At 41.4% G+C, this 12,793-nt stretch overlaps 1 protein-coding gene across 2 annotated transcripts in view; it reads left to right on the top strand.

The window, feature by feature from the left end:
- Positions 1–12,793, top strand: part of LOC121574791 (leucine zipper putative tumor suppressor 2 homolog) — a 109,879-nt gene that overhangs the window by 63,745 nt on the left and 33,341 nt on the right. The window contains exon 1 of one of the 2 annotated variants that reach the window (XM_041887368.1): positions 43–276. The exons of the other annotated variant lie outside the window; for it this stretch is intronic. The gene's annotated coding sequence lies outside the window, so the exon portion shown is untranslated. Of the gene's footprint in view, positions 1–42; positions 277–12,793 lie in introns of those variants that run through there. 2 annotated transcript variants of the gene reach the window in all.

The following is a 12,793-nucleotide window of genomic DNA, read 5'->3' as shown; positions in this document are numbered from 1 at the left end:
GGAGGGGAAGGAGGCGGTGCTAAGACAGACAGCAGGGAAGGAAGAAAAGCAGAGGAAAAGAGAGGAGAAGAGATCGAAGGGGAGAAGGAAAGAGTGCTTCCATTTAAAACTCCTCACAGTGGTCTGTGGAATAAAGGAAGGTTAGAGGAGAGGAGAACGAGTGAGGAAAAAGAGAGAGAAAGAGAGAAAGATTTGAGTTAGGGAACTGGGACTGTAGGGATTTTCTTCAGGACAGGCGGAGACAAGCGGAGGCAGCAATGCAGGCGTTTCACTGGGGTGAGTGTGTGTGTGTGTTTGTGTGTGAGCAAGCCACAGCATGGTTCATGATCAAACTTACTCTGAAGTGTGTGTGTGTGTTTGTGTGTGTGTGTGTGTGTGTGTGTGTGTGTGTGTGTGTGTGTGTGTGTGTGTGTGTGTGTGTGTGTGTGTGCTAACATGCATGTGTGTGTGCTTAGGAAATATTTGACATTTTCTCTGTTTAGTCAATCAAAGTTACCAATTGGAACTTTAGGCACTCGAGTCGGTGTGGGAAAGCTGTTGTTGAAGCTCCATCAATGAAAGGTGTGAGGTGATAATGTTATCCCACATTTTCCAACTCTAGGTACATAGACCATAAAAAAAGGGCTAAGGTGGGGGGTTTGGGTCAAAGTTTTGTGGGATTTTGAGGTGATGGGGCTCAGGACATTGGGGTAACGGTTTAGTGTTGGGGTAGGTGAGACAGGTTTTTGGGGGGTATAGTTAGGTTTTGGCAGCCTGTGAATTGTAGTTATTGGAAAATTGATATTCAGAAATCGGCTGTAGGTTATTGATCTGTGGTCTGTGTTACGGAGGTTTTGGATAAAACCTGTTACCCTTCTGTCTGACAGCTTGCCGGGAGAAAGGAGTTATTCAGTCTGTCCACAAATACATACACATACATACACACACATACACATACACACACACACACACACACACACACACACACACACACACACGCATGCACGGACTCACACACACACATGCACACATACACACACTAAACTAACCACTATAAATGAGGAGCAACAAGTTGTAAACACAAACACAAACACACACACACACACACTGTTTGTCCTGATGAGAGAGTAGAGCACAGAAGTAGTCATTGTTGTATAGTTGTCTCTTTTTAATGAGCAGTTTCTTCATCATAAGAACATTGTAATTTGTCCTCTGTGTTGTTATGCAGGATGTGTCAGCACATATGTATACAGACTCTATGTTGTCAGGGTTTGCACTGCAGCTATCTCATGTAGCCTGGTTAAACCAGACTGAATGCTGAGCGCACCATTTATTCACTTAAACAACAGTGAATCCGTTTGGAATCCAGGCTATCTAAATTCAGCTCAACTTCATATTCTAGCTTTTTGTTTGGCCACATAAAGTTTTTGTTGATGATCTATCTGAGACATACAATTAAAGAGTGAATGATTGGAATACAATGTCATTGTCTAGACTGGTTAAACTGTGATTAGGGTGATGGCATATTTCACTTGGTATGACAACATGTCAGGATAGAAAAATAATGGATTACAGATTATCTGAGGAAGAGAAAGAGAGTGAGAGAGAAGGATGAGAGAGGGGGGAGGAGAGAGAGAAAGAGAGAGAGATACATACTGGGTTAAGGGGACAGGACAGTGAAAGAGGTGGAAATGATGGTTACCTCATAGACGTTGGAACAAAACAGATGAGGTAAACGTGTGTCTCATGCTGCGGGTCTCATAACCCTTTCCACATTGACTTGACCCAAAGTTGACTCACACTATATGTGTGTGTGTGTAGGGGGGGTGGCATGTAGCCTAGCAGTTAAGAGCATTGGGCCAGTATCCAAAAAGTTGCTGCTTCTAATCCCTGAGCTGGAAATGTGAGATATAGCAAGATGTATTTTCTCTGTCCTTCACAAACCTCCATAACATCTCCTTCTCTCCTTTCCTATTCCCTCTTTTCCCTCCTCCCCTCTGACTCCCTCGCTTTCCTCTGTTCTTTTCCATTCGTTATGTTCTGTTGACCCCTGTGCCAGGCATTTATATAAGGTTTCTGGTTGAGAGTGAGAGGGGGGATGGAGGGAGGGGAGTAGAGAGAGAGGTGAGAGAGAAAGAAGAGCTTAAAGAGAGGGCAAGAGAGCTCATTAAAGTAGGGTTGGTCTCAGCTCACTGCGCTGAATCAGTGTTTTCCACACCACTCTGTTCCCCCTCCATCCATCCCTCCATCTCTCAATCTCTCTGGCAGCTAGAGTTAAAGTGACAGAACTGTCTGTCTCTTTCTTTCCGTGTGTGTGTGTATAACCACTTTTGTACTTCTGGTGGTTTCCCCCTGCTCTGTCAAACTCTGGGCTCTATTTTAACAAACCTAACACAATGGTAAATCTTAGCGCTGGCAGTAAACAAGTTGTAGGTGTGTCGAGGCTTGACCACTCACTGGCCAATCAGTACTTGCACCATGGCTAAATATGTGGTTGCTTTAAAGTGTGTATTTACAGTCTTTTATGTATTGCGTTGTCATCAACTCCAATTTGAATGTTAGTCTGTTATAGCCTAGTTTTTTAAATAGCCTGCAGAAACAAAATAACAAAATGTACTGTATGTAGGCCAATCCCATCTTTGCTAATTATGTTGAACATGTTTACGATCCACATTGTAAGAAGCCTAATTGCATGGCTTCAATATGGAAATATATTGTTAAATAGGATCTACACTTGTAACAAGGTGAGTAGGACGGAGCCAGGCGCAGGAGGTGTAAATCAGAGAATAGGGTTGATTTGGTCAATACAGCAGTCCGCAGCAATGCGTAAACCAAATACAGTGCGACTTAAATGCGTACTGGGAAAACAAAACACATGTGTGAATATCCCGGCGATAAAAGTAACATAATGCTCAACACAAGCTAGCGACACCTCCACATGGAACAATAACACACAAAAACATGGGGGAGCAGAGGGAATAATTATACAGAGACTGATGAGGGGACATGTACCAGGTGTGTGTGAAAAACAATACAAAACAAATGGAATGATGAAAAGAGGAGCGGCAGTGGCTAGAAGGCTGTTGACGACGAACGCCGAAGCCTGCCCGAACAAGGAGATGAGGAGGGAGTCGTGACAACACTGATATAGGGGCTAGGCCTGCCGTAAATTGCATTATGTCTACCATGTCTGAGCCATGAACATGCCAAACGTTAAATTCACTAATAAGGCTTAAAAAGAGAGTAAATAATTCTAATCAAATTCTAATCAACATTTTAAGGACACACCTCAAATATTGCCACCTCAAATATTGCCACCTCAGCGCAAGCGCAGCGCAAGCACAGGTGAGCTGATGTTAGACAGGTACATTGCAGAATCTGGCATAAGGGGTGGAAAATGCCAGTCCGCCAGTTTTTACATGACGAAATTGCAAACTAACGTGTGTTTGACACTTGTGCCTCCTTAGCGCCAGCCGAAAATAGAGCCCTCTGTCTCTCTATGATGAGTTATCCTGAATTATACATTATAGTTATCTTGAATTACACACTCCCTGGCACAGTTTGACTTAGGCAGCACTGCTTATGTAACAGCTGGTGTGGAATTAATTTGTGCGTGTGTGTGTTTGTGTTTGTGTGTGTGTCTAATCCTACCAACTATGCATTCTGCTTGAAGTCAGCAATGAGGAAACTACTAATGATTAATTGAATGACTGTTCAACTGTCTCTAACATAACTTTAGCTTTGTTGAAATCTTGACTTTGCTGAGCAGAAACAGACGACATTTTGAAGCTCTGTGATAGTGCGACCTAGTTTCTCCTGGTTCTCCCCAGACTCAGGGTGCTGTTACTGGGCTTCCCTCTCCTCTTTCTGCCCCCTCCTCTGGTTCATGGCAGAGTGGGGTTGTATTTAGAGTGAGATAACAATTTTGTTTATTATCTATTTCACTTGCTTTGGCAATGTAAACATATGTTTCCCATGCCGATAAAGCCCTTTGAATTTAATTTAATTGGATTAACAAACACCCCCGCCTCTGTCCTTGTCATCTTTAACTCTGAAACAATAGCTCTCCACTTACTATAGAAACAATACCGCAGAAGGGAAGGGGAGTTTTGGAGGGAAGCTTTGGAGGAAAAAGGATTTCCCCCTCTCTTTTTGTGTCTTCTTTCTCTTTAGTTTTCTGAGCTCCTCGACAATTATTGTCAAAGCAATCAGGGTTGGTTGTAAAACTCAACACAACAATAGACCCTAAGGGGATCATCTTAACCAGAATACAATACTGTGAGCTACTTTCCCCATTGGCTTACAGCAACAAAACAACACAGTCAGTGTAGCTAAGGCTTTTGTTCCAGACCAGTATCAACACACTGGATTCAAATAATCATGTTGATGAGTGAAACCAGGTGTTATAGTGCTAGACTACGATATAATTCGATACAACAGATGACACTTCAAGCTATCTCATTCTCTCTGATCTACAGGGGGCCATCGTGGAGTGATAGGCAACTAGGGGAGGTGTCAAGGGGTTGATTTGGGACTGGTGTCTGATGGACAGTAGCAGGCTGGCAGAGTGGTGCCGAGTCTCTCCACACACCCACAACCACCACCACCACCACCGGTATTCACATTATCCCTGTCTGCATGTCTGACCGCGAGCCGCAACCCCCCCCCCACACACACACAAGTGTCTGTTTGTCTGACCACCGGCCACTGCTAAATAACCATTAGTGGTTGGAAATTCCGAATTTTCCGACTGGACTGATTCAACTCAGCCATTTTCCCTCACATACTTCCAATGCCTTCCCTCCCCATTCCCAGACCAGAACAGACCTGCTGACTGAGGACCAACTGTCTATCTCATCTGCCCAGAGCTGTCTCCTACTGTATACCTTACACCCAGACCCACATAGTAAATACAGTAGAATATAATATAATAAAGTGGAATAGAATATAATATATTATGGTAGAGTAGACTAAAGTAGAATATAATAGAATAGAAGAGTAAGCAAGAGTTACACTGGGAAGACATGGAGCCAGTCTAGTGATATTTTTTGCTATTAGACAAAAGGGTTAGCGATATGAGTTTGATATTGTATTGATGTTTTTAAATAAACAAGGCTTCTGATGGAGCACCTCCTCTCCATCTCCCTCCCTCCCTCTCTCTCTCTCTCTCTCTCTCTCACTCTCTCTCTCTCACTCTCTCTCTATTTCTCCTCTCCGGGCATTGTTCTTCTCCTACTCGGTTACTCTTGAATTATTCCATCGTTCCTCCCTGTATGTTTCTGGCAGTGTATGATTCTCTAAACTGTTTAACACAGGGCGTTATTAAGCAGGGACCGTAGCCAATACCTGTCTAATCAATCCCTGTAGCGATTATAATGACCAGCCAAGACCTGATGATTCAAACCCTGTTGCGACGATGATGACCAATGCTGCATACAACCACCACTGTCTCACTGTGTAACTTTGGCAACATCTTAACACTGCTGTTATACCCATACAGTGAACTCCACCTGCTGTGCCTGCGTGTGTTCCTGTGTGTGTGTGTGTGTCTGTGTCTGTGTCTGTGTGTCTGTGTGTGTGCGTCTGTGTGTACGCTGTGCCAGTGTACTCCCTGCTTTTTGCCACTGGAGACAAACACAGTCCTCATGTGATTGACAGCTACTGTCCCCCAGATGTCCCCATGTTTGTGTTTCTCCTTCAGTCTTATTGACGTCTCTGACTGCATCCACTTTCAATGGATTACTGCTCTCTATCAACCCCCAAAAGGACTCACTGTGGGTGTGTGTGTGTGTATGTGTGTGTGTATGTGTGTGTGTGTGTGTGTGTGTGTGTGTGTGTGTGTGTGTGTGTGTGTGTGTGTGTGTGTGTGTGTGTGTGTGTGTGTGTGTGTGTGTGTGTGTGTGTGTGTGTGTGTGTGTGTGTGTGTGTGTGTGTGTGTGTGTGTGTGTGATTCAGTCTTCAGCCCTCACTACAGTCTGGCCATAATGGAGCCCAGATGCTTTGAGATGCTAAGGAGCCAACCTGCTCCCTGTCAGACTGATACACACACACAAACAGACCCTGACTCACACCCCGACTCACTCATTCACTCTCTCTTTTTCTTCTTTTACTTATTCCCGGTATCTTCTTTCATTCTTTCTTTTGCTCTTTCTTTCTTTTGTTTTTCTCCTTCTTTTCCTTTCTTTCCTTCTCTTATTCCCACCCTCCCTCCCTCTATCTCGTTCCACCCCGGGCATGAAACATGTGGGCCTCTCTAGTGCCATGGCAACCGATCCGAACAGAGAGAGTAGCTGAAGTCTGTAATAGCAACAAGTTGGCTGTAAAATAAAAAAAACTAAACTGGCTTTTGTTGCCAGTCTCTAGCTGTGTTTGATCTGTGTGTGTGCATGTTCATGTGCACGTGCATATATTCTGTGTTACAGCATAGAAAGCCTGCTTTAATGAAGTGGGTCAGTACCTGGTGGCAGACTGATTGAGCATTCAGCAAAGCTAGGTACTTCCCAACCTAGAGAAGGACAAATTGGCACAGAAACACAGCAACCGACTGGCAGCCATAGTGGTTAGTAAGAAGTGGACACACACACACGCTACAGGAAGCTACATGCTACATGCAAGCCATGTGAGGGAAGGTGACAGAGACATCAGACAGACAGTCACTGTGTAGGAATGTAAGGGCAATTAAAAACTAAAACTACGTTTTAGAGTGCCTTCGGAAAGTATTCACACCCCTTGACTTTTTCCACATGTTGTTGTGTCACTGGCCTACACACAATACCCCATCATGTCAAAGTAGAATTAACAAGTCACATAATAAGTTGCAGTGGACTCACTCTGTGTGCATTAATTGTGTTTAACATGATTTTGAATGACTACATCATCTCTGTACCCCACACAAACAATTATCTGAAAGGTCCCTCTGTCGAGCAGTGAATTTCAAACACAGTTTCAACCACAAAGACCAGGGAGGTTTTCCATTGCCTCGCAAAGAAGAGCACCTGTTGAATATCCCTTTGAGCATGGTGAAGTTATTAATTACACTTTGGATGGTGTATCAATACACCCAGTCACTACAAAGATACAGGCGTCTTTCCTAACTCAGTTGCCGGAGAGGAAGGAAACTGCTCAGGGATTTCACCATGAGGGCAATGGTGACTTTAAAACAGTTACAGAGTTGAATGGCTGTTATAGGAGAAAACTGAGTATGGATCAACAACATTGTAGTTGCTCCACAATACTAACCTAAATGACAGAGTGAAAAGAAGGAAGCCTGTACAGAATACAAATATTCCAAAACATGCATCCTGTTTGCAAAGAGCACTAAAGTAAAACTGCAAAACATTTGGGAAATAAATTAACTTTATGTTCTGGATACAAAGAGTTATGTTTGGGGCAAATCCAACACAACACATCACTGAATACCACTCTTCATATTTTCAGGCATGAACTATAAAGTCCTTCATCACCTTGCCCCCCCTAACCTCTTAGAACTTCTTCACCCCCACCAATCCACACGCGCACTCCGTTCCACCACAGCAGGCCACCTTTTCATCCCCAGGTCGAAGCTCCAGAACTTCGGCGACAGGGCCTTGTCCAGGGTTGCTCCTAGGCTCTGGAACTCCCGCCATCAGTGACTTGGAGTCCATCACTATCTTTCAGTCCCTCCTTAAGCCCCACCTCTTTGACAAGGCCTACCCTTAAGCCGCCCTCCCCCTCCCCAAAGGCCTACCCTTAAGCTCCCCCTCCCCAAAGACACTCCTCTCTTCACCATACTGAGCAGCACCTAAACCAAACCCTTACCCTAAACCGGGTTCATATCCTAACCCCAATCCCGCACCTTACCCTAAAGCGGGTTCGTATCCAAATCCCAATCCTGCCCCTTACCCTAAACCAGGTTTGTATCCAAATCCCAACCCTACCCTCCCTATACACTGATAGATCACACTCTTTCCCTTATTTGAGCTCACCCCTCTATTTATTCATGTTTTGTTTAGTCTGATGTTTTGTTTTGACTCCTGTTTTGTTGTTTTTCTTTTTCATTTGCAGTACCAGTCAAAAGTTTGGACACACCTACTCATTCAAGGGTTTTTCTTTATTTTTACTATTTTCTACATTGTAGAATAATAGTGAAGACATCAAAGCTATGAAATAACACATATGGAATCGTGTAGTAAAAAAAAAAGTGTTAAACAAATCAAAATATATTTTATATTTGAGATTCTTCAAATAGCCACCGTTTGCCTTGATGACAGCTTTGCACACTCTTGGCATTCTCAAATAGGGCTATCTTCTGTATACCCCTCCTACCTTGTCACAACATAACTGATTGACTCAAACGCATTAAGAAGGAAAGAAATTCCACAAATTAACTTTTGAGAAGGCACACCTACCTGTTAATTGAAATGCATTCCAGGTGACTACCTCATGAACCTGGTTGAGAGAATGCCAAGAGTGTGCAAAGCTGTCATCTATGGAGGACTAAAAGTGCCACAATTAAATAAATAAATACACCATTAAATAATTACTTAAATGTGTCATTAATTAATTAAAATTAGAATTAAATACATAAATGTGTTATTAAATGTGTCATTAATTAATTCAAATACTGATTCATTTTATGTAAAATACATATATAATAATTTCACTATTTACATTTACATTTCATGGTCCTGCGTTGGAGTGCTTCCTGAATTACTTAAAACTGTCAAACTGACCCATCAAAAGTTGGTAGGCGGAACCTAACGCCTGATTGGTTACCCTCTGCATCAAGCCAAGACAAATCAATTCCGGATAATGGATTGATGCAGAGCTACTGAACACATTCCAATACACTGGGTGGCGCTATTCACCTCTACGTTGGTTTAGTTACACGGTTAAACAGAACTTTCATTGCAACGGCTAAAAATCAAGAGAAGACTCGGTCCTGCTAGCCCCAATGTTGAGACGCTGTGTGAGGTGCAGGACAAAATGTCTAAAAGTTACCTTCTCGGCTCGCCTCAGCTCGCTTGGAACCTCGACTGAGCAGGTGCTAAAAAAAGTATATGTTAGCAGGTACCAGGTACTTTTTTCGTAATGGAAAACCAAAAAGGCGAGGCGAGGCGAGTAGGTACCATGTAATGGAAAAGCACCATTAGATTTTGAAGAAGTGTAATATCGTTACATGGTAAGTTTAGTCTTTTCCTGGTTTCAAAGGCTGCATTACAGTAAAGTGATGTCATTTTCTGAACTTACCAGACTGTTCTAGCTGTTCTATTATTTGCCTTTTACCACTTAGTCATTATATCCACAATATGATAGTTATTTATCCGAAATCTAAATGTGGAAGATATTTTGTGAATGCACCAATTGTCAACCTTACAATATCGTTGCAATATCGACATCAAGGTGTTAGGTCAAAAATGTGATATTTGATTTTCTCCATATTGCCCAGCCCTAATGTCAATGCATACACAGTTCAGATGAATTGACACAAGTTCAGTGTCTTTGAAAACATTAACACACTGTGCAGTAGTTGACTTTTTTTTCTTCCATTTACTAAAATCAAACTGTTCTGCACCTTCAGTGCTAACAGTACAGCATTCATGTTAGTCATTCTGTGGACCATAATGAGACAGGAAGCTTCAAAGAAACAGCTTTTTTCCTTTCTTTTAAAAGGAAAGTAAACTTTCAGTTTTTCCTTGCTTGTTCTAACACAACAAATAAAAACATGGGTTGGACATCAGTCTAAGATTCTTGATAACACTTCCACAGTCTCTACATATAGTCTAAGTGCATCAGTAACAGAAACTCCTGGAGCTGGCAAAATTGCAACCTCTTCATCTGAGAGCTCACGGGCCAGCTGAACCTCGGGGACTGACACAGTGCCTCGATGAAGGCAGTGAGGTCCGTTCCAATCGATCCCATATTCTTCAGGAACCTGAATGGATGACAAGCATAATCAGTCTTGTACTTAAAACTAGTTTGACATGTCCTTACACAAGATTGTTATTTTTGGTCACCAAGGCAGTGAGAAATGAAATGTTACTTATTCAGTTTTTTAAAATAATACAGCTTTGCATAGTATGCACTGTAGAAACTACAGCTCACAGGTTGATCTTTAAAAGCTCGGGAGATTTTAAAGAGACAATAATCTATAGTAAATGTTTCATTTAAAGTATCACATTTAGCACCATTTTTTTCTCCCATAATTCCTTTGGGGAAACAATTTTAAGAAAGTGTTTAAAGTTCATTGTTAACCTCAGTAGGATCCTCCTCAGGGCCTTGCTCTCTGTAACTTCTCCAGAGTTGCTGTGGTGACTGATTCCTTTCAGTTCTAAGACCGTGGAAGTTCCAAGCATCTCGAAAAGAGTCGAGGCTTTGCTGAACCAGTGGAAGGAAAATCCGGTGCAGAGCGAAAAGATGGACTTCATTGTCTGGATTCAGTGTCTCCTGATCTTCCAATGAAGTAAAGATCTGATAGAAGAGGTCCAGGGCATGTTCATAAACATCTCTCCACATCCTCTCTATTCTGTGTTTAGGATAAAATTGAGAAATTGTTAATTTATGACATATGCTAAAGTACATTCAACTAGTATGTTAGTTGTGTGAGCCTAGTTGCCAAACATATTTCTTTACCGCTGATTGTGGACACTTCTGCCTGTGATGTGTGAATTCCTGTCGGTACCTCTGCTTCTGATCATGAATTCTGCTACATCTGCATTCTCCCCCTTTGTCAGACCGTACCCTTGATGGCAGCCCATACTGCTCAACAGCGGCGATAAAGCTCTGTAAGACCGTATGAGCTCTATTATTGCCGGCCACAGTCAGGTAGACCACTAAACGACTGAATCCATCCACCCCACCGTGGACAACAAATCTCCACCTGTTGCAAACACATGAAAAATATAACTTTATTGTATAACAATTGTAATGAAACATATAGAAAGATGCATTGTTTATCTGCTAATATCACTGACCTGATAAGCTTATGGTGGCCATCTATATGCCACAAAGAGTTTGGGCCAGGAACAAAATACTGCCGTCGCCTTAATACACGCAGCCTCAGACGTCTCATGTAGACTCCCTCTGCATTGACTCTGCGTAAAGACTCTTGCAGTCTTGAGACTGAGGGAGGAATTTAAAATGAATAACCACACACTCACTGGCTACTTATTTTGAGGATATAGTGGTGTCATAATAAAATAAATAATGTGTGTAAAACAGTCAACTATTACAGAACCACCACAGCTTCAAAAATGTACTTTACTGTCAGATATTGTACATATACATACATACATATATATATATATATATATATATACATATATATATATATATATATATGTATATATATGTATGTATATATATATATATATATACATACACATATATATACACATATATAAAAATTATATATACATATACATATATATATATACACATACATACATACATATACATACATATATACATACATACATATATATATTTATATATATATACATACATATACATACATATATATACATACATACATATATTTATATATATATATATATATATTTATATATATATATATACATACACACATATATATACATATATATACACATATACATATATATACACATATACATATATATATACACACATATATAGATAGATAGATAGATAGATAGATAGATAGATAGATAGATAGATAGATAGATAGATAGATAGATAGATAGATAGATAGATAGATAGATAGATAGATAGATAGATACCACATGCTCGAACAGAGATGACCTGAGATTTTTTGCCTCCTATGATATTTTGCTTTTCTATGATTATATTATACCCTTTACAGCAGGGGCACATCCGGACAGCTGAGAATATTACTGTCAGATATTGTTCCACCTCTATTAAACAGGAGGCTAAAAATCACAGGACATGTCTATCCTGATGATACAAGTCAGCCGTCCTGAAATGTGTGTTTCTCTTCACATTTCTTCTACACATTCTACATCTCAGAGGCGATGTCTTTCCATAAGCGGGCTTCCTTCACCTTTCAAAGGGGCAGAGCTCCAAATTAAAAATACATTTAAATAATGCCCATATTATTATCTACTCACTTGGAACATGCACACCTCTTGCATTCAGGTGACCACGCATTAGCTTGTAGCCGGTGTTTGGATGACTTCTGTGAATTTCACTTACAATACGGTCTAACTCCTCATCATTCACAGCTGAATAGAGATCTGTCTTTCTGTACAAACAAGAAAAACACAACATCAAGTAATGTTACCTTAAACGTCATATTCTTTCCGAGTGTATGAGAGCAGCAATTCATAAACAGAAAACTCATGAATTTAGTGTAAATACCTTAAACTGTATTGTTGCATGCGCCTCCTGATGGTCCTCTTTGACACACCGAACATCGCTGCAATTTGAACTGCGGGAACTCCACAAAGAAGTTGATGCTCCAGAACTGCACTCGGTATGTCAAACGCCAAACGCCCCGGTCCCTGTGTGTGTTGGGCCTGAAGTGCCCTGGTACCAGAGAAGCGGTGGACAACTTCTTCTAGATTTGCAATCACTCTGTGGTCGATATCTTCGTCGGAAAGTGCGGAAATGACTCCAACAACTTCAATAAGTTCCTCTGCTTTACTAGCTACATGCTCTGGGTCAGCAGGTCCTGCTTCTACATCCTCTGCTAAGTTTAAAATGTCTCTAACCAACTCCCTGGAAAGTTCACGGAGATCCTCCATTGTCTCTATCCAGGTTGGCCTACTCTACTTCAGACCAAAGCAATGGATCAGACTAGATTCGCGTTAGCCCCGCCCACTGACTTTGATGGGTC

Source organism: Coregonus clupeaformis, chromosome 1 (assembly GCF_020615455.1).
Source record: "Coregonus clupeaformis isolate EN_2021a chromosome 1, ASM2061545v1, whole genome shotgun sequence".
Lineage (NCBI taxonomy): Eukaryota > Metazoa > Chordata > Actinopteri > Salmoniformes > Salmonidae > Coregonus > Coregonus clupeaformis.
Note: the sequence above shows the minus strand (reverse complement) of the source record. Positions and strands in the feature narration are given on the sequence as shown.